The sequence below is a fragment of the Oncorhynchus mykiss genome, chromosome 1 (genome assembly GCF_013265735.2).
Source record: "Oncorhynchus mykiss isolate Arlee chromosome 1, USDA_OmykA_1.1, whole genome shotgun sequence".
Lineage (NCBI taxonomy): Eukaryota > Metazoa > Chordata > Actinopteri > Salmoniformes > Salmonidae > Oncorhynchus > Oncorhynchus mykiss.
Window position 1 is genome coordinate 73,957,301 of NC_048565.1, and position 18,973 is coordinate 73,976,273.

The 18,973-nt window shown below is 40.8% G+C and overlaps 1 protein-coding gene across 3 annotated transcripts in view; it reads left to right on the plus strand.

Moving 5' to 3' along the window:
* LOC110529121 (VPS10 domain-containing receptor SorCS3) overlaps positions 1-18,973 on the plus strand; it is a 55,415-nt gene that overhangs the window by 4,611 nt on the left and 31,831 nt on the right. The window lies entirely within an intron of this gene.

An 18,973-nucleotide genomic window follows, 5' to 3' on the forward strand; every position in this document is an offset into this window, starting at 1 on the left:
TACCCTGCCAACTTGACACAACTGTGGGAAGTTGGAGTCAACATGGGCCAGCATCCCTGTGGAACATTTTTGACACCTTGTAAAGTCCATGCCCCGACGAATTGAGGCTGTTCTGAGGGCAAAAGGGGGTGCAACTCAAAATTAGGAAGGTGTTCTTAAAACCAGTTAAATGTAACTAAATGTAAACAAAATGTAATCTGCATAGTCCCCCAAAGTAATTATTTATCTTGAGAGGGCCATAAACAATAATTAGTAATGCTGCATACTCCAAGAAAGGTTAACATTTCACCTTTCTGGTACATTTTTTGGGGGTGTAGTCACTTTGGAGGACACACGCTCAAATACACAGTAAAAATATGAGACAAATATGAAATATTTTATATGATGTATTTCCTATTCAATACAACTGTATGATTAAGGCCTGAAATTACTTATATGGTTTCTAAATATATCACCTTCCTTATAACTGTAAAATACATATTTGTATGTTTAGTGTTAGAGAAAATGTGCATATTTGCTAAAGCTCTCTCTTGATGAAAACGTCTGCCCCTATAGCAGTGAACGTCTCACATAGAAGTAGCTTGGCTACCTGAACCCGTTAGGAACTCGCCTTTCACCACATATTAATATTCTCCCTCTATGACAAACAAAAAGTGTTTTATGTTTAAAATATATGAATTATCTTAGATTACTGGCTATAAATTGATCTATGAATGTGCTACTGCGACGAAACCACTCTCTCCTGCTGCAATACTTTGCTAGTGGGCTCCCAAGTGGTGCAGCAGTCTAAGGCACTGCATCTCAGTGCTAGAGGCGTCACTACAGACCCTGGTTCGATTCCAGGCTGTATCACAACCGGCCGTGAATGGGAGTCCCAAAGGGCGGCTCACAATTGGCACAGCGTTGTCCGGGTTAGGGTTTGACTGGAGTAGGCCATCATTGTAAATAAGAATTTGTTCTTAACTGACTTGCCTAGTTAAATGAAGGTTAAATAGAGCATGTGAGTAGTGTTCAGCCAGGAGTTGATGGACAGTCGGAAGAGCTAATGAAATGGTAGAAGAGACATCCCAGGTTCAAGTGGTGTCAGATTTCACATCCCGCTTCACACAGGCCAAATATACATACGCTTGTGTCTGTGAGAATCAGGGCTATCGCTCAATGCAATCCATTTCGATATATGTCGATTTATAAGCAAAGATGCTGGTCAGAACCGGTACCAGAACCATGCAGGTTCCCAAAACGGGACATCACATCTAAGATGTTTTGATGTTTTTTTATTAACTGTGTGGTTTGAGCCCTTAATGCTGATTGGCTGACAGCCATGGTATATCAGTATACCACGGGTATGACAAAGCATTTATTTTCACTGCTCTAATTACATTGGTAAGCAGTTTATAATAGCATTTAGGCACCTTGGGGGTTTGTGGTATATGGCCAATATACCACAGTCGATGGCGTTGCGTCTTGCCTAAGAACAGCTCTTAGCGATGGTATATTGGACATATTCTACACCACCTCGTGCCTTATTTCTTAAGTCTACTCAGTGTATAATAGGTTACTGCAGTATGTAAGTGTGGCAGTCATTGACACTGAAGTCCAAACTGTTTAGGGGTCTATTGGAACGTTTCACTTTCTGTAGTCTCATGAGATCCGCAAATTCACTGTTGCTGATGGGGACTATGTGTAGCAGATGTAGTTCAGTGAACTACACCTTGCCTGGGTAACTTTGCCAGAGAGCTGAAGACTCATGTTAGAGCTCAGGGATATTGCCATAGCTCAGTGGGCTACCGTGGTATTGAGGCGCACATACAACCGGGGGTTGGATACCTGATTGATTACAATATACACCACCATGGAAGGCTATAATGAAGACCATGTTACTCTGTGAATGTTCCCCCACAATGTCTTAATGACATAGTATTATACGTTTGTGGGGTTGATGACAGACTGCTTTGCGGTTATTGAATAGTGTTAGTGTAATTATTCCTGTCAGTACAGTGTAGTCATTGTTACACTGCACTTGCCATGTGTTTAGGGTTAGAGTTAAGATTAGAGTTAGGGTAAGGGTAAGGTCAAGGGTAAGGATTGCAGTTGTAAGTGCAGTGTAACAATTTGTAATTACAATACTTTTTACACTGTACTTACAGGAATACTTATACAGTAATAAGGGCACTTAGCGTGTTAGCGTTCCACTCCTATAACTATATTTGTACTCCTCCAAATGACACTTCTATTTGCTTTTATCATGAATGATTTGTGTGAAGGGACCATAATGCAGAACATCAATGTGGGGCCTCAGCACTTCCACAGCACTCAGATTCATTTGGCTTCACAAAGTGCATTTAAAGTCAATGCTGCACTTCTGTTGCACGCAGACACACACACACACACACACACACACACACACACACACACACACACACACACACACACACACAAATATAGGCACACACACACTCATTATGTTATGGACTTAATCAGAGATGAAGCAGGCGGTGAATCAAATTTGACAAGCTTGCATGTAAGGAATTATGAATAACTGTCACAGCATAGTAATATTGAGGAGAATAGCCTAATTTGTTGTTATTGTTTATCTATTTATTTTCATTGGCGGGAGATATTATGATGTTCCGCATCTTTTTTTCACTCAAATCTCACCTTCAGTTAAATCATGATCCTTTCAACATAAAATTGCAGAGGTTTTGACATTATATAATCTCAAAATGCAACTGTTTGAATGTACAGGTACTGTATATACCAAATTATTGTACTGACACCTTATGGATGCCAGAATCTACAGAACCTTGTTAACTAAAATATAATGTTGTCATGTGGCATCCCTTACAATGGTGCATGAGCCACACACAGGCACCTGCCTGAAGCAAAACAGATAATGCTATCATGTTCTAAGCTGAGCGAGGTCGTGAAACACTACTCAGCCGATGTCTCGTAGTGCCATTCATACATCCATTATTTCTCAGGTGCTTGGGATGCAAGGGACTTATTATGGAGTAAGGAATCCTCATACACTTTGACGTTTTGGCTGTGTGGCTGTGTGGATTGGAGATAATGGAGTGTTGGCCTACAGCAAGCATTTAAAGACTAATGTTGTTCGCCAAGCTCAATCAATGCATAAGGGCTTTCACCAGAGTTATGCTTGGATGAAATTGGTACTTCACAGAATAACTTGTCATCACTCACAAAGACAAACAATCAATTCAATCCATATTTGTGATTAGGAAAGACCAAGGTCTTTCTATAGCTAAACAATATATTTGTTTTTTGTCATTTGCTACTGTGTTTTTTTGTAGATGTCCTTTTGTAGATGTCCTTTTGATTACAATCAAGATGGTGGGCTTTTAGCTAACTAAATGTAACCAATCAATATTTCACTGCAGGTGTTTGATGAAAATTATTTCTTGTGAATATATGAATACATTAATCCTTATTCATGAGAGCAAAACTTGTCACATATTGTTTTGTCATAGGTGTTTATCTTAGTGATTGCACAACTTGCTTTCACAGTCTGTTATTAATGTGTGCCTGATTATTAGGTTACCACAAAATTCAAATCTCTGAAAAGTTTGAGGGGTGCCTCAAAACAGCAACAGTAATCAGAGTGAGCATCACCAAATGTGTTCAGCTAATGAAAATACAGCTTTTCTAAATTACTTATTTTCTGCATCTCTTTTTATGCTATTCCAATCCGAGAAGGCAATGTACCAGTTTTAACAATGAATCAACTTGAGATGTATTTCAGTGGCCTCTGAATTGCCTGTGCTTGCCAGTGCAGTGAAATGGGTTGCAATCTGGAGAGAACAACAGAGGCACAGTCACAGTCTTTCTTCTCCTGCTACCTGCCAGCTTTGTGCTGTTTGACAAGTCTTTCTCAGTGGCACTGCAGATCCAACTAGTGTGTTGTGCATCAGGGGCCCAATTAAATGAATGTGTTTGCCACGATGTCTAGACCAGGGCTCTCCTATCCTGTTCCCGCAGAACTATCATCCGGTAGGTTTTCATTGCAACCCTAATCTAGCACACCAGATTCTAATAATTAGCTGGTTGATAAGTTGGACCAGGTTAGTTACAACTGCGGCTGGAGTGAAAACCTACAGGAGGGTAGCTCTCCCGTAGTGGAGGCTGCTAAGGGGAGGATGGTTCAAAATAATGGTCTAGACCTATGAGCCATATTTTTTTTTCAATCTTTTGATGCATTCAGACTCCTCCCTAACTCATCTTTTAAGGAATCAGGTCACGACTGGCCTCTCTCACGATCAAGCCTGTTGTCTTTAGTGGAGATGTTGATGGCTATAGAGTAAAACGTAGTTTGGGGAAAATGCGGTGGTGTTTAAAACCTCGCCATTAGCTGGTGTACGTTAATGGATTGATTTAATTGTTAATGAATTAACCTATTACAGGGAAACAAGGCTATGCCTGCTGGGAAAGCTAATATATGTGAAATCAGGACATTTAGGCACCATACACCAGATAGTCTTTCAGACCTTTTCAACATTTACCAACTTGGATATTTAAAGGTAATAAAGAAACAAATCAACAATTATTACCAGGAATGAATATACAAGTAAAGGTGAGTAAACACACCACGGTGGCCCAGTGGACTCTTTTTACTAGTGGAGTGTGCTAGTGGAGGTGAGTATACACACACCACGGTGGCCCAGTGGACTCTTTTTACTAGTGGAGTGTGCTAGTGGAGGTGAGTATACACACACCACGGTGGCCCAGTAGACTCTTTTTACTAGTGGAGTGTGCTAGTGGAGGTGAGTATACACACACCACGGTGGCCCAGTGGACTCTTTTTACTAGTGGAGTGTGCTAGTGGAGGTGAGTATACACACACCACGGTGGCCCAGTGGACTCTTTTTACTAGTGGAGTGTGCTAGTGGAGGTGAGTATACACACACCACGGTGGCCCAGTGGACTCTTTTTACTAGTGGAGTGTGCTAGTGGAGGTGAGTATACACACACCACGGTGGCCCAGTGGACTCTTTTTACTAGTGGAGTGTGCTAGTGGAGGTGAGTATACACACACCACGGTGGCCCAGTGGACTCTTTTTACTAGTGGAGTGTGCTAGTGGAGGTGAGTATACACACACCACGGTGGCCCAGTGGACTCTTTTTACTAGTGGAGTGTGCTAGTGGAGGTGAGTATACACACACCACGGTGGCCCAGTGGACTCTTTTTACTAGTGGAGTATGCTAGTGGAGGTGAGTATACACACACCACGGTGGCCCAGTGGACTCTTTTTACTAGTGGAGTGTGCTAGTGGAGGTGAGTAAACACACACCACGGTGGCCCAGTGGACTCTTTTTACTAGTGGAGTGTGCTAGTGGAGGTGAGTAAACACACACCACGGTGGCCCAGTGGACTCTTTTTCTCCCAAGATATGGCTTATGTATTTGTTATGATGTGCGAAATCCTGTACATATTCATGAGTATGCAGAGTAGCAGTACACTAGCTCCTATTACGTTGAACTTTTCAGGGAACTTGAAAGGTAACTTACATGTGGTATTGCTTCTGAAGTGGATTTTTTGTGAAGTATATTACAAAGAACCTGATAGTTGACTGATATTAACTGGGTGTCCCTGGAAGTTAATTTAAATTGTATGTTTGGCCCCTCGGGATACTCTTGAGTCCAACAGAAAAGTGTCTTCTATCACAGTGTTCCACATTTCTCATACAAAATGCCCTTTTTAAGATGAATGATCATATCGCTCCCCTACCTATCCCATTAGAATGAAGTGATATTTGAGGGATGCAATCTTCTTACAGTACGATCCAGTGGGACAGAGAAGGATAAACTAAGTATGATTGGAGGCATGTAGTTGGAAAGCATGACAAGTCCTATATGATCCTTAGGGAGGGAGAATGTCTAGGAACCTGGATCTATCACTCATATTGTTTCTAGTTTTAATGAAATAGCAGGAAACAAGCTGTCCTCTCTACCTCTGTTACAGAAGTAGGATCGTAATTTGAACCAGTTTACTACAGCAGGATTGTTTTTATTATTTTGTGGATTATAATTAATGGTCATTTTTGTGACGGTTGATAAATTCTTAGTAAGACTAAATCAAGTCTGAAATTGCAAAGTGGAAATTACAGACTTCTGAAACCTTTTTAAATCTCAAATACACACCAATGTTTAGTTATCCTGCAACAGGATGCTCAAATTATGATCCTGTATCTGTAAATGAAATACCCTGGTATTTACTGGTGCAGTCCATGCTTGAGTGCTGCTTGGCCAACTCTAGCTACATGAGTTACTCTTGACTTAACCTCATCCCCAGGATAATTGCTCTTGCACATACCAGTTCAACAGATAGAGAGCCAGCTGGTGGGCGAGAATACTATTGACCAGCATTTCTTCAATCAATCATTATGCCCCTGATTAGGTGTGTTAGCGCTGGGCTGGAACAAATACCTGGGCATCCTTTAGATCTCCAGGACCAGGATGTTTCTCCATTAGCACTGAATGTAGTGATTCAAATCGTTTTAAAGGAAAGCGTCTGTCATAAAAACGCAAATACAAGTTAAGAGCCGACTGTAATCGGCCAATATGGAAATGTTCTGTTCTGTTTTTGATGATGTGAAGTGTTGTAAAATGTAAGAAATCAGTGTATAGGCTGGGGTATTCGGTGAGACCAAGTAATAATCTCAGTTTGCCCTCTGCAGCTTTGTGTTGCCTCATCCAAGCAAAGAGAACACTTTGAATTTCAGAGTTTCCGTCCTTGGCTGGAAACCAATAGTGATCTAGTAGCACAGAGAATTGATTTTGTCAGAAGTGTGCATGTATGTGTGTGTGTGATGGAGAGGGAGAGAGAGAGAAAGAGAGAGATGTGTCCAGCTGGTATCACAATGTATATCAAAATTAAATTATGGCTAGAACACCTCTGTTGCCATGGAGTCTGTCCATTCAAGCATCTCCAAAGAATCTAAATCTCTGCAAACAGCTCTTTTCTTTGGTGTACCTTTTATGTCTCTGTCTGCTTTCACGTTCCACAAAAGATACAGGATTGGGATTCATGGTTCCATAACAAAACCAGGCACTTGGATAAGCCAATTAAAACAAAACAAAAAAACAAGAATAGAATGTTAAGATAAAGGAATGACTGATCTCCACAGAGAGTGGGAGCCAATCTGAAAATGATTGGTTGACTTTCCTGGGGCAAAGTTCTCCCCACATCAATAAAACATAAACATGAATAAATGCACTGCTTTCGGCCTTTCCTGGGTCCTTACTTAATTTCATGTATGCAAGTGAGTGATGATATGCATTGAAATGTGTATTTACCTAGAAGGCTCAAAATAATTTTAGTTGCCATTATTGTTAGTTTTGTTTTGGATATTTACATAAATGCAATAATGCATCATAAAAACTCTTGAATTTGGCATGTGCCTTTTGCGACATCAATAGTCAAGCATTGCAGATACAGTATGTTAGAGGTTCATTGCTGCTCGGTCCCTGGTGGCTGCAGTATTTGCATGTATAGTAGTTGTTCTCGATTGACATGAACTGCAGTTGCGCTGCCTACCAATAATGAGAGAGACGTAGGAACATTTTGTCTCCAATGATGTACCCGTGATGAATCCACTTAGGGACAATTTCTCCTTCTAGTTATCTGCCTGGGCAGCATGCTGCCCTGCGGTGGATTGCTGTTGACCCAATTCTTTGGGTCAGTATAGTTAACAGTCATGAAGCCATTGGGGAGAAACAACAGATATGTGGAAAATTCTCTCACAATTTAGACAGCATTGACTAAATGGATGCTTAGCCTGAACCCAAATCTTGGCCTGACACTTGTGTGAGGGTCAATTACACCCAAATCAACACTTCATCTCACATGGATTTGTATGATTTGTTCTTCATTAGGCTAATGGTGGGTGAAATCATGAAACTTATGACAATGATGTCACAATGTAATTGTCACCACACATGCCTCTGGCATCACTTAAGCTGTTAAAATGAAGGACAACCAATGCCTTTTGGTATGATATGATATGGCGTCTTTATATTCCCTCCAGAAAGAGGTTTAGTTGGCAGTTGAAATCTTATTACAGACAGATGTAATTTACCATGTGAAGTGTCAGGCTCTGTTGCCACTGACCCATCATAACCAGCAAAACATGAAGAAACGAATACTACACCTAGAATTTTTGGGATGAGGGATGTTCGGTTGTCCCCATAGGAGAACCCTTTGAATAAGTCTTGATGGTTCTCGGTAGAACCCTTTTGGTTCCAGGTAGAACCCTTTTGGGTTCATGTACTATCCATTCTAGAACCAAAAAGGGTTATCCTATAGGGACAGCCGAAGAACCCTTTTGGAGCCTTTTTTTCAAAGAGTGTAGGCTAGACTGTTTGGTGGACATTTTTTCCTCCTCGTGTTTTTCAGAGGCAATTAGTTCGAACATCAGAGCCATTTAACTAAATCTATATTCCAAATTGATTCTGACTCTGGTGTTGGTCCTTGCAGACATGGCGCATTTAGTTATGCAAATGGTTATCTTTCTCCTTGATTGGTTAATTAACCTGGAATGGAGTTGGTCCATGCCTAGCAGAGCCGTCGTTTGATGGGTAAATTGTGGGTCAATTGGGTTTTTAGCATTTTGGTGTCGGGCTGGAGGCATGGCATTGTTCTTTAACTCTTGTGTGGCTTCTTTGGTTTAATGACTCGTTCTATGGGTCCCATAAGGTTAATGTGTTTAAACTCACTGTAATTGAGCTTTCGACCTCTCTTTCAGTCCCCATTTTTTATTCATGATGCTACGGCACATTGTTGCTCCTCTCTTGATATTTATCTTCTACTCTCTCTATCGCCTATCGCTCTCCCTCTCTCTCGATCTCCCCCTTCACTCTCTCTCTTTCTCTATCCCCCCTTTTACCCTCTCTTCCTCTCTTCCTCTCTCTATCCCCCCTTCACTCTCTATCCCCCCTTCACTCTCTATCCCCCCTTCACTCTCTATCCCCCACTTCTCTCTCTCTCTCACTCACTCACTCACTCACTCACTCACTCACTCACTCACTCACTCACTCACTCACTCACTCACTCACTAATCTATTTAGGGCTCCCGAGTGGCGCAGCGATCTAAGGTACTGCATCTCAGTGCTAGAGGCGTCATTACAGACCCTGGTTTGATCCCTCTCTCTCTGTAAGATCCACTTCCGGGCAAGTTTCAGACTCCCGGTTTTTGACTCAAATGTCTTGGTACTTGGTCAATTTCATGATGCCGTGGGCAGTGTTGGAAAAAGTAACTAATTGTCATACTTGAGTAAAAGTAAAGACACCTTATTAGAAAATGACTCAAGTTAAAGTGAAAGTCACCCAGTAAAATACTACTTAAGTAAAAGTCTAAATGTATTTGGTTTTAAATATACTTAAGTATCAAAAGTACATGTAAATCATTGTAAATAAGAATTTGTTCGGAACTGACTTGCCTGGTTAAATTAAGGTTAAATAAAAAATAATTGCTCAAATATACTTAAGTATCAAAAGTAAAAGTGTTCCTTATATTAAGAAAACCAGACGACACCATTTGTTTGTGTTTTCAATTTACTCATCACCAGAGGCACACTCCAACACTCAGACATAACTTACAAACAAAGCATTTGTGTTTGTGGGTCCGCCAGATCAGAGGCAGTAGGGCTGATAAGTGAGTGAATTGAACCATTTTACTGTCCTGCTAAGCATTCAAAATGTAACATGTAATTTTGGGTGTCAGAGAAAATGTACGGGGTAAAAAATAAACAATTTCTTTAGGAATGTAGTAAAGTAAAAATAAAAGTAATCAAAAATATAAATAGTAAAGTACAGATACCCCCCAAAACGACTTAGTAGTACTTAAAGTATTTTTACTTAAGTACTATATTTTTTATTTTTTTATTTTTAAGGGGTGGATCAGCTTTAATATTGCGGATAGATTGTTGCTTCTATCTTCAGTTTATACACATTTTACAGACACAATCTATTTTGCAATAGTTATATTTTGTTTGTTTTTAGTCCTACCTCTATTTCTGATGTCCATCCAGTTTGATTTCTATTTGCTGCTGTGCTATTTCACAAAATATCTGAACCTATATACATTTTACATTGGTTATGTTGTTGTTATTAGTCCCACCCTTCAGCTCCATTCAACCCCTCCCATCTACTGTATCTCTTAACACCATCCATTTTGGATTTCTATTTGCCATACATTTTTCAACTGTGCTGTGATGCTTCACAAAAGTACTGAACCTTTCTATTCTCATAGCTTCTACAGATTGTAAATTAAAGATAAACATTTTTGCTAAAATAATTATTATATTATTGATTGATTGACTATGACTTTTCAAATCACCCAGGATTGCTATCTGCAATGTTAGTTCAAGGTAAATGTTGCAATTCTTCAGCCATTCCTGGACCTGTGACCAAAAACGAGCTACATATGGACAGTACCAAAATAAATGATCTAATGGCTCTGCCTCCTCGCAGCAAAATCTGCAGAGCTGAGAAGGTTGTATCCCCCATATATACTACCTTTCAAAAGTTTGGGGTCACTTCGAAATGTCCTTGTTTTTGAAAGAAAAGCACATTTTTGGTCCATTAAAATAACATCAAATTGATCAGCAATACAGTGAATTTTGTAAATGACAATTTTTTATGGAATATCTTCATAGGCGTACAGAGGACCACTATCAGCAACCATCACTCCTGTGTTCCAATGGCACGTTGTGTTAGTTAATCCACGTTTATAATTTTAATAGTCTAATTGATCAGAAAACCCTTTCGCAATTATGTTAGCACAGCTGAAAACTGTTGTTCTGGTTAAAGAAGCAATAAAATTGGCCTTCATTAGTCTAGTTGAGTATCATGAGCATCAGCATTTATGAGTTAAATTACAGGCTCAAACTGGACAGAAACAAAGACCTTTCTTCTGAAACTCGTCAGTCTACTCTTGTTCTGAGAAATGAAGGCTATTCCGTGCGAGAAATTGACAAGAAACTGAAGATCTTGTATAACGCTGTGTACTACTCCCTTCACAGAACAGCGCAAACTGGCTCTGTCACACCCTGATCTGTTTCACCTGTCCTCGTTATTGTCTCCACCCCATCCAGGTGTCTCTGTGCCAGTTTGTCTTGTATGTTCCAAGTCAACCAGGGTTTTTCCCGTTCTCCTCCTTTTTGCTATTCTCCTTTTTCTAGTCCTCCCGGTTTTGACCCGTGCCTGTTTCTGGACTCTGTACCCGCCTACCTGATCATTCCGCCTGCCCTGTCCTCGAGCCTGTCTGCCACTCTGTACCTCCTGGACTCTGATCTGGTTTGGACCTTTTGCCAAGTCCATGACCGTTCTATTGCCTACTCCTTTTGGATTAATAAACATTGTAAGACTCCAACCATCTGTCTCCTGTGTCTGCATCTGGGTCTCGCCTTGATACTAACCAGAATAGAAAGAGGAGTGGGAGGCCCCGGTGCACAATTGAGCAAAAGTACATTAGTATCTAGTTTGAGACAGATGCCTCACAAGTCCTCAACTGGCAGATTCATTAAATAGTACCCGCAAAACACCAGTCTCAATGTCAACAGTGAAGAGGCAACTCATTAGATACACTAATGTACTTGTCCTCTTGCTCAGTTGTGCACCGGGGCCTCCCACTCTTTCTATTCTGGTTCGAGACAGTTTGCGCTGTTTGTAACAAGTTTCAATACATTTTGGTAGCATTTCTATGTTGAAGATTGAAAAAGAATTTGGTGCATTTTTCCCCATATTCCATCCAGTTTGCTTTATTTTTATAATATTACACTGGATCTTGAATAAGTTCCTCCATTTATTTTATTTTTTTCTCTGACTTATTCTGTGCCTCTATGGTACAGTTTTTATTGCTATCTAACTGGACTGTTAATCCTTCAATTTCCTTTGTTAATATGGACTCTTTTGATCTAAATTGCTTTTGTTTTATAGATGAGTACTGAATTGCATGGCCTCTAAAGGCACATTTAAAAGTGTCCCATACAATAAAGGGATCTGCTGTACCTATGTTATGTCGGGAAAAAGTCTGTTCTAAATTATTCTGTCCTAGTTATAAACAAGTTATCATCCAGTAGGCTTTGATTAAATTTCCAATATCCTCTCCCACGTGGAAATTCTGTAAGAGTAATATATATGCCAATTATGTAATGATCCGACCGCATTCTGTCCCCTATCAACACTTTAACTTTTGATGCCAGAGAGAATGACATAAGAAGGTAATCAAGACGACTAGCTTGATTAAGCCTCCGCCATGTAGATCTCACTAGGTCAGGATATGTAAGCCTACATATCCACTAATTCTAATATATCCATGACATTCCTGATTTCCTTAAGTGCCTGAGGGTGATAGTTTGCAGTGTGATTTCCTTTAAGGTCCATAGAGGTATTAACATCCCCACCATAGTGTAGAGTTGATAAATTCTTATATATTTTCAAAGAAGCTTTGATCATCATTATTTGGACCGTATAGGTTAATAAGCCATATCTGTTTATTGTCCAATTACATATTAAAAATAATCCATCTACCTTGATGATCTGTGTAGACAATTTAAACATTTGAATCAAAATTACTGTTAATTAGTATCACCCCCCCCCCCCCCCCCCCCCCAGTCCTTTTTCCACAAAACTTCATCTAAAATTGTTGAATGAGTTTCCTGTAAACAGTAAATATTATATTCCTTCTCTTTTTGCCAGGTAAATACTTATTGTCTTTTCTTATTATCTGCTAAGCATTTACAATTCTAACTGGCTATACTTGTGTCACCACTTACCATAATGAGACACAACTTTCCATTCTATTTATCAAAATATGTTTGTAAACATACCATTAAAAAGTAACATGATGATTGAGTGTCTATATAGCTGTACCATGATATTTACATTGCTACTAAGTAAACCTCCAATTGGTTCCCACTATTCCACCCGCTAAAAGCCCTCCTCATCCCGAGTTGGGTTGTCATCCCAATGCCGGCAGACCACCCCGGATCCCATAGCCCCGGATAGACCAGGACTCTTTGAAAAGAGCACACAGTGCTACCCACAGAACAGAAGCAGATCAACCGCCAAATGCATTTCCCATCGCCCTCACCTTGATTTGTATTACATATAGTCATTAAAAAATATATGTGTGTACTGTATACAGTATATGTATATTTTTTTAATCCTGTTTATCTTATTTTCCATAATTAGCTATTCATATTTGTAGTAATATGGGCAATTTATGCAAAAGATTTTACCTCTCACCAGTCTCGCCATTACCAAATTTACATTATGGCAAGGAACATTATAGTCGTATATTGTCCCTAACATCTTTTACTCCCTCGCAACAGTTGTGGGATACACACACACCCACACACTCATACACACTAAACCCCTTTCCCCCACCACAACCATAGACTCAGATTCTTAACAGTTGCACCATCCCAGAGCCCAACTCAAGAAAGGTCTTGATTTACGAATGCATATACAGTTGCAGCTGTATGAGAAGGCCTGCAAAAACGAGCAAAAAAATGGGCAGAAATGGAGAGATTTGATTAACCTTAGTCACGTCCTACATGATGGAGGTCAGATATACCCCCTTCCCCTGAAACACCCACAACATTTACTTAAGTACTTTACACCATTGGCCGTTGGCCTATTTGACCCTGCACACAGTCTTGAAGGGGTTCCCACATATGCTGAGCACCTGTTGGCTGCTTTTCCTTCCCTCTGCAGTGCATCTCATCCCAAACCATCTCAATTGGGTTGAGGTCAGGTGATTGTGGAGGCCAGGTCATCTGATGCAGCACTCCATCACTCTCCTTCTTGGTCAAATAGTCCTAACACAGCCTGGAGGTGTGTTGGGTCATTATCCTGTTGAAAAACAAATGATAGTACCACTAAGCACAAACCAGATGGGATGACGTATCGCTGCAGAATGCTGTGGTAGCCATGCTGGTTAAGTGTGGCAGCGGCTGGAACCCAAAATCTCAAATTTGGACTCATCAGACCAAAGGACAGATTTCCACCGGTCTAAATCAAGTCAAATCAAAGTGTATTTGTCACACGCGCTGAATACAACAGGTGTAGACCTTACAGTGAAATGCTTACTTACAGGCTCTAACCAATAGTGTGTGTGTGTGTGTGTGTGTGTGTGTGTGTGTGTGTGTGTGTGTGTGTGTGTGTGTGTGTGTGTGTGTGTGTGTGTGTGTGTGTGTGTGTGTGTGTGTAGGTAGGTAGGTAAGTAAAGAAATAAAACAACAGTAAAAAACATTTGAAAATAACAGTAGCAAGGCTATCTATATACAGGCACCGGTTGGTCAGGCTTATTCAGGTAGTATGTACATGTAGGTATGGTTAAAGTGACTATGAATATATGATGAACAGAGAGTAGCAGTAGCGTAGAAAGAGGGGTTGGCGGGTGGTGGGACACAATGCAGATAGCCCGGTTAGCCAATGTGCGGGAGCACTGGTTGGTTGGGGTATTTGCATTGTGTTGATGTGGACACCAAGGAACTTGAGGCTCTCAACCGGCTCCACTACAGCCCCGTCGATGAGAATGGGAGCATGCTCCTTTTCCTGTAGTCCACAATAATCGCCTTAGTCTTGTTACGTTGAGGGATAGGTTGTTATTCTGGCACCACCTGGCCAGGTCTCTGACTTCCTCCCTATAGGCTGTCTCGTCGTTGTCGGTGATCAGGCCTAACACTGTTTTGTCGTCTGCAAAATTAATGATAGTGTTGGAGTCGTGCCTGGCCATGCAGTCGTGGGTGAACAGGGAGTACAGGAGGGGACTGAGCACGCACTGCTGGGGAGCTCCAGTGTTGAGGATCAGCATGGTAGATGTGTTGCTACCTACCCTCACCACCTGGGGGCGGCCCGTCAGGAAGTCCAGGATCCAGTTGCAGAGGAAGGTGTTTAGTCCCAGGTTCCTTAGCTTAGTGATAAGCTTTGAGGGTACTTTGATGTTGAACGCTGAGCTGTAGTCAATGAATAGCATTCTCACATAGGTGTTCCTTTTGTCCAGGTGGTTAAGGGCAGTGTGGAGTGCAATAGAGATTGCATAATCTGTGGATCTGTTTGGGCGGTATGCAAATTGGAGTGGGTCTAGGGTTTCTGGGATAATGGTGTTGATGTGAGCCATTACCAGCCTTTCAAAGCACTTCATGGCTATGGACGTGAGTGCTATGGGTCTGTAGTTATTTAGGCAGGTTGCCTTTGTGTCCTTGGGCACAGGGACTATGGTGGTGTGCTTGAAACATGTTGGTATTACAGACTCAATCAGAGACATGTTGAAAATGTCAGTGAAGACATCTGCCAGTTGGTCAGCACATGTCCGGAGAACACATCCTGGAAATCCGTCTGGCCCCGCAGCCTTGTGTATGTTGACCTGATTAAAGGTCTTACTCATGTTGGCTACGGGGAGCGTGAACACACAGTTGTCCGGAACAGCTGATGCTCTCATGCATGCCTCAGTGTTGCTTGCCTCGAAGCGAGCATAGAAGTGATTTAGCTCGTCTGGTAGGCTCGTGTCACTGGGCTGCTCGTAGCTGTGCTTCCCTTTGTTGTCTGTAATAGTTTGCAAGCCCTGCCACATCCGTCGAGCGTCAGAGCCGGTGTAGTATGATTCAATCTTAGCCCTGTATTGACGCTTTGCCTGTTTGATGATTCATCGCAGGCCATAGCGGGATTTCTTGTAAGCTTCCAGGTTAGAGTCCCGCACCTTGAAAGCGGCAGCTCTACCCTCTACCCTTTAACTCAGTGTTGCCTGTAATCCATGGCTTCTGGTTGGGGTATGTACGTACAGTCACTGGGTGGACGACGTCCTCGATGCACTTATTGATAAAGCCACTGACTGATGTGGTGTACTCCTCAATGTCATCGGAAGAATCCCGGAACATGTTCCAGTCTGTGATAGCAAAACAGTCCTGTAGTTTAGCATCTGTTTCATCTGGCCACTTTTTTATAGACTGAGTCACTGGTGAGGAAGCAGCTTTAATTTTGCTTGTAAGCAGGAATCAGGAGGATGGAGTTGTGGTCGGATTTACCAAATGGAGGGCGAGGGAGAGCTTTGTACGCGTCTCTGTGTGTGGAGTACAGGTGATCTAGAATTGTTTTCCCCCTGGTTGCACATTTTACATGTTGATAGAGATTTGGTAGAACTGATTTAAGTTTCCCTGCATTAAAGTCCACTAGGAGCGCCGCCTCTGGGTGAGTGGTTTCCTGTTTGCTTTTTACCTTATACAGCTGACTGAGTGCGGTCTTAGTGCCAGCATCTGTTTCTGGTGGTAAATCAACAGCCACGACAAATATAGCTGAGAACTCTCTAGGCAAGTAGTGTGGCCTGCAATATATCATAATATACTCTACTTCAGGCAAGCAAAATCTAGAGATTTCCTAAGATTTCGTGCACCAGCTGTTGTTTACAAATATGCACAGACCCCGTCCCCTGTCTTACCGGAGTGTGCCTTTCTATCCTGCCGGTGCAGCATATTTCCCGCTAGCTGAATATTCATGTCATCATTCAGCCACTATTCCGTGAAGCATAGGATATTACAGTTTTTGATGTCCTGTTGGTAGGATATTCGTGATCGTACCTCGTCTAACTTATTGTCCAATGATAGCACGTTGGTGAGTAATATTGACGGTAACGGCAGCTTTCCTACTCGCCTTCTGCGGGTCCTGACGAGGCATCCGGCACTTCGTCCTCTGTATCTGCGTCGCTTCCTCTTGCGAATAACTGGGATGTTGGCCCTGCCGGGTGTTTGGAAAATATCATGTGAGTCTTGCTTGTTGTTGAAAAAATCTTTGTCTAATCCGAGGTGAGTGATCGCTGTCCTGATATCCAGAAGCTCTTTTCTGCTGTAAGATACGGTTGCAGAAACATTATTTACAAAACAAGTTACAAATAACGAGAAAAAAACCCACATAATAGCTCAACAAGGTTGGGCGCCCGTAAAACTGCTGCCATTTCTTCCAAAGTCATCTTACGTCTAATGTCAATTGCTTCTGTTTCTTGGCCCAAGCAAGTTTCTTCTTCTTATTGGTGTCTTTTAGTAGTGGTTTCTTTGCAGCAATTCGACCATGAAGGCCTGATTCACACAGTCTCCTCTGAACAGTTGATGTTGAGATGTATCTGTTACTTGAACACTGTGAAGCATTTATTTGGGCTGCAATCTGAGGTGCAGTTAACTCTAATGAAGTTATCCTCTGCAGCAGAGGTAACTCTGGGTCTTCCTTTCCTGTGGCGGTCCTCATGAGAGCCAGTTTCATCATAGTGCTTGATTGGTTTTGCGACTGTACTTGAAGAAACTTTCAAAGTTCTTGAAATTTTCTGCATTGACTCATCTTCATGTCTTAAAATAATTATGGACTTTCGTTTCTCTTTGCTTATTTGAGCTGTTCTTGCCATAATATGGACTTTGTCTTTTGTCAGATAGGGCTATCTTCTGTATACCACCACTAATTTGTCACAACACAACTGATTGGCTCAAATGCATTAAGAAGGAATGAAATTCCACAAATGAACTTTTAACAAGGCACACCTGTTAATTGAAATAAATTCCGGGTGACTACCTCATGAAGCTGGTTGAGAGAATGCCAAGAGTGTGCAAAGCTGTAAACAAGGCAAAGGGTGGCTCATTTGAAGAATCTCCAATACAGAATATATTTAGATTTGTTTACCACATTTTTGGTTACTTAATGTTTTATTTATTTAACTAGGCAAGTCAGTTAAGAACAAAATCTTATTTTCAATGACGGCCTACGAACAGTGGGTTAACTGCAGTACATCATTCCATGTGTGTTATTAGTACAAATAAAGAAAAACGCTGGAATGAGTAGGTGTGTCCAAACTTTTTACTGGTACTACAATATAAATATTTATTTTGAGTTATATAATATACCTCTATTAAACATAAATATATATTTATTAAATATAATATACCTTTATATTTAGATATATAGAATATAACTTTATCAGAAAATGTTGAGACATCCATGCTTTTCTAAATGGAAAAATACAAACCACCATGACTTTTTACAGAAGGGGGGTCCTTAGAGGAGCCAATGATGTGCTTTGGTGAAGTCACATCACATGCAACTCCTCTGTGTGGTTCCCTTTCCCTCACATGCAGTAAAGCTAAGAGTTAGCTACTTAAATGCTCAGAAAGTCGTTAAATAATCTGTACATTTCTCCTTCAATAAAAAATGGAAACTCAATCTCTGGTAAATGAAGAGTTTTATTCAACATTAAACCAAATGTTCATGGAATTTGTTTTTAGTTAATTGCTCAACTGTGAAACTACAATTCAAGTGGGAGGGACCGGAAAGTCATAGGCAAGAGACAAGGAAGGCATCATTTTCTGTAATTCTTCAGTCATTTTGGCATGACTACTAATATGATTTATTTAAATATATTTTTGTAAAATGGCCGGAATGAATTCTTCTTTCAAGAAAACATAATTTCAGATACTGTGAAGTACTAAAAACAATATCATTTTGAATTCAAACACCGCATTTCTAGTAGAAAACACGCATTTGTATGATTTTAGTAATTGCCGTTGTATAGTCCTTCTCCTCTCCCCTGTCTGACCCCTCTATCTGTCATGCACCTTAAGCATTCCCAAAATAAATGTATAATGCCATTGGAGTGACAATAATGCATTTGAACACCATTTCACACTGCCCTCTGTGAATGTGTAGACATTTATGGCCCATATTTCCCTTCCCACAAACACTTTGTGTGCCCATACACTGTGAAGACAACACAACATAAGAGCAAAATAATGTACTTGTAGAGTACAACCATAACTGGTACTACAGCAATTGAATGCTTGTAGAACTAGAAAACCTAAATCAACACATTATTGGTTGAATACGGACTGTTCACATTTTTATGTTGCAGTCTGCACTATGAAAAGTTATCTGATTTTATATATTTGAAGGATAGAGAGAGAAGGAGAAAGAGAGGGG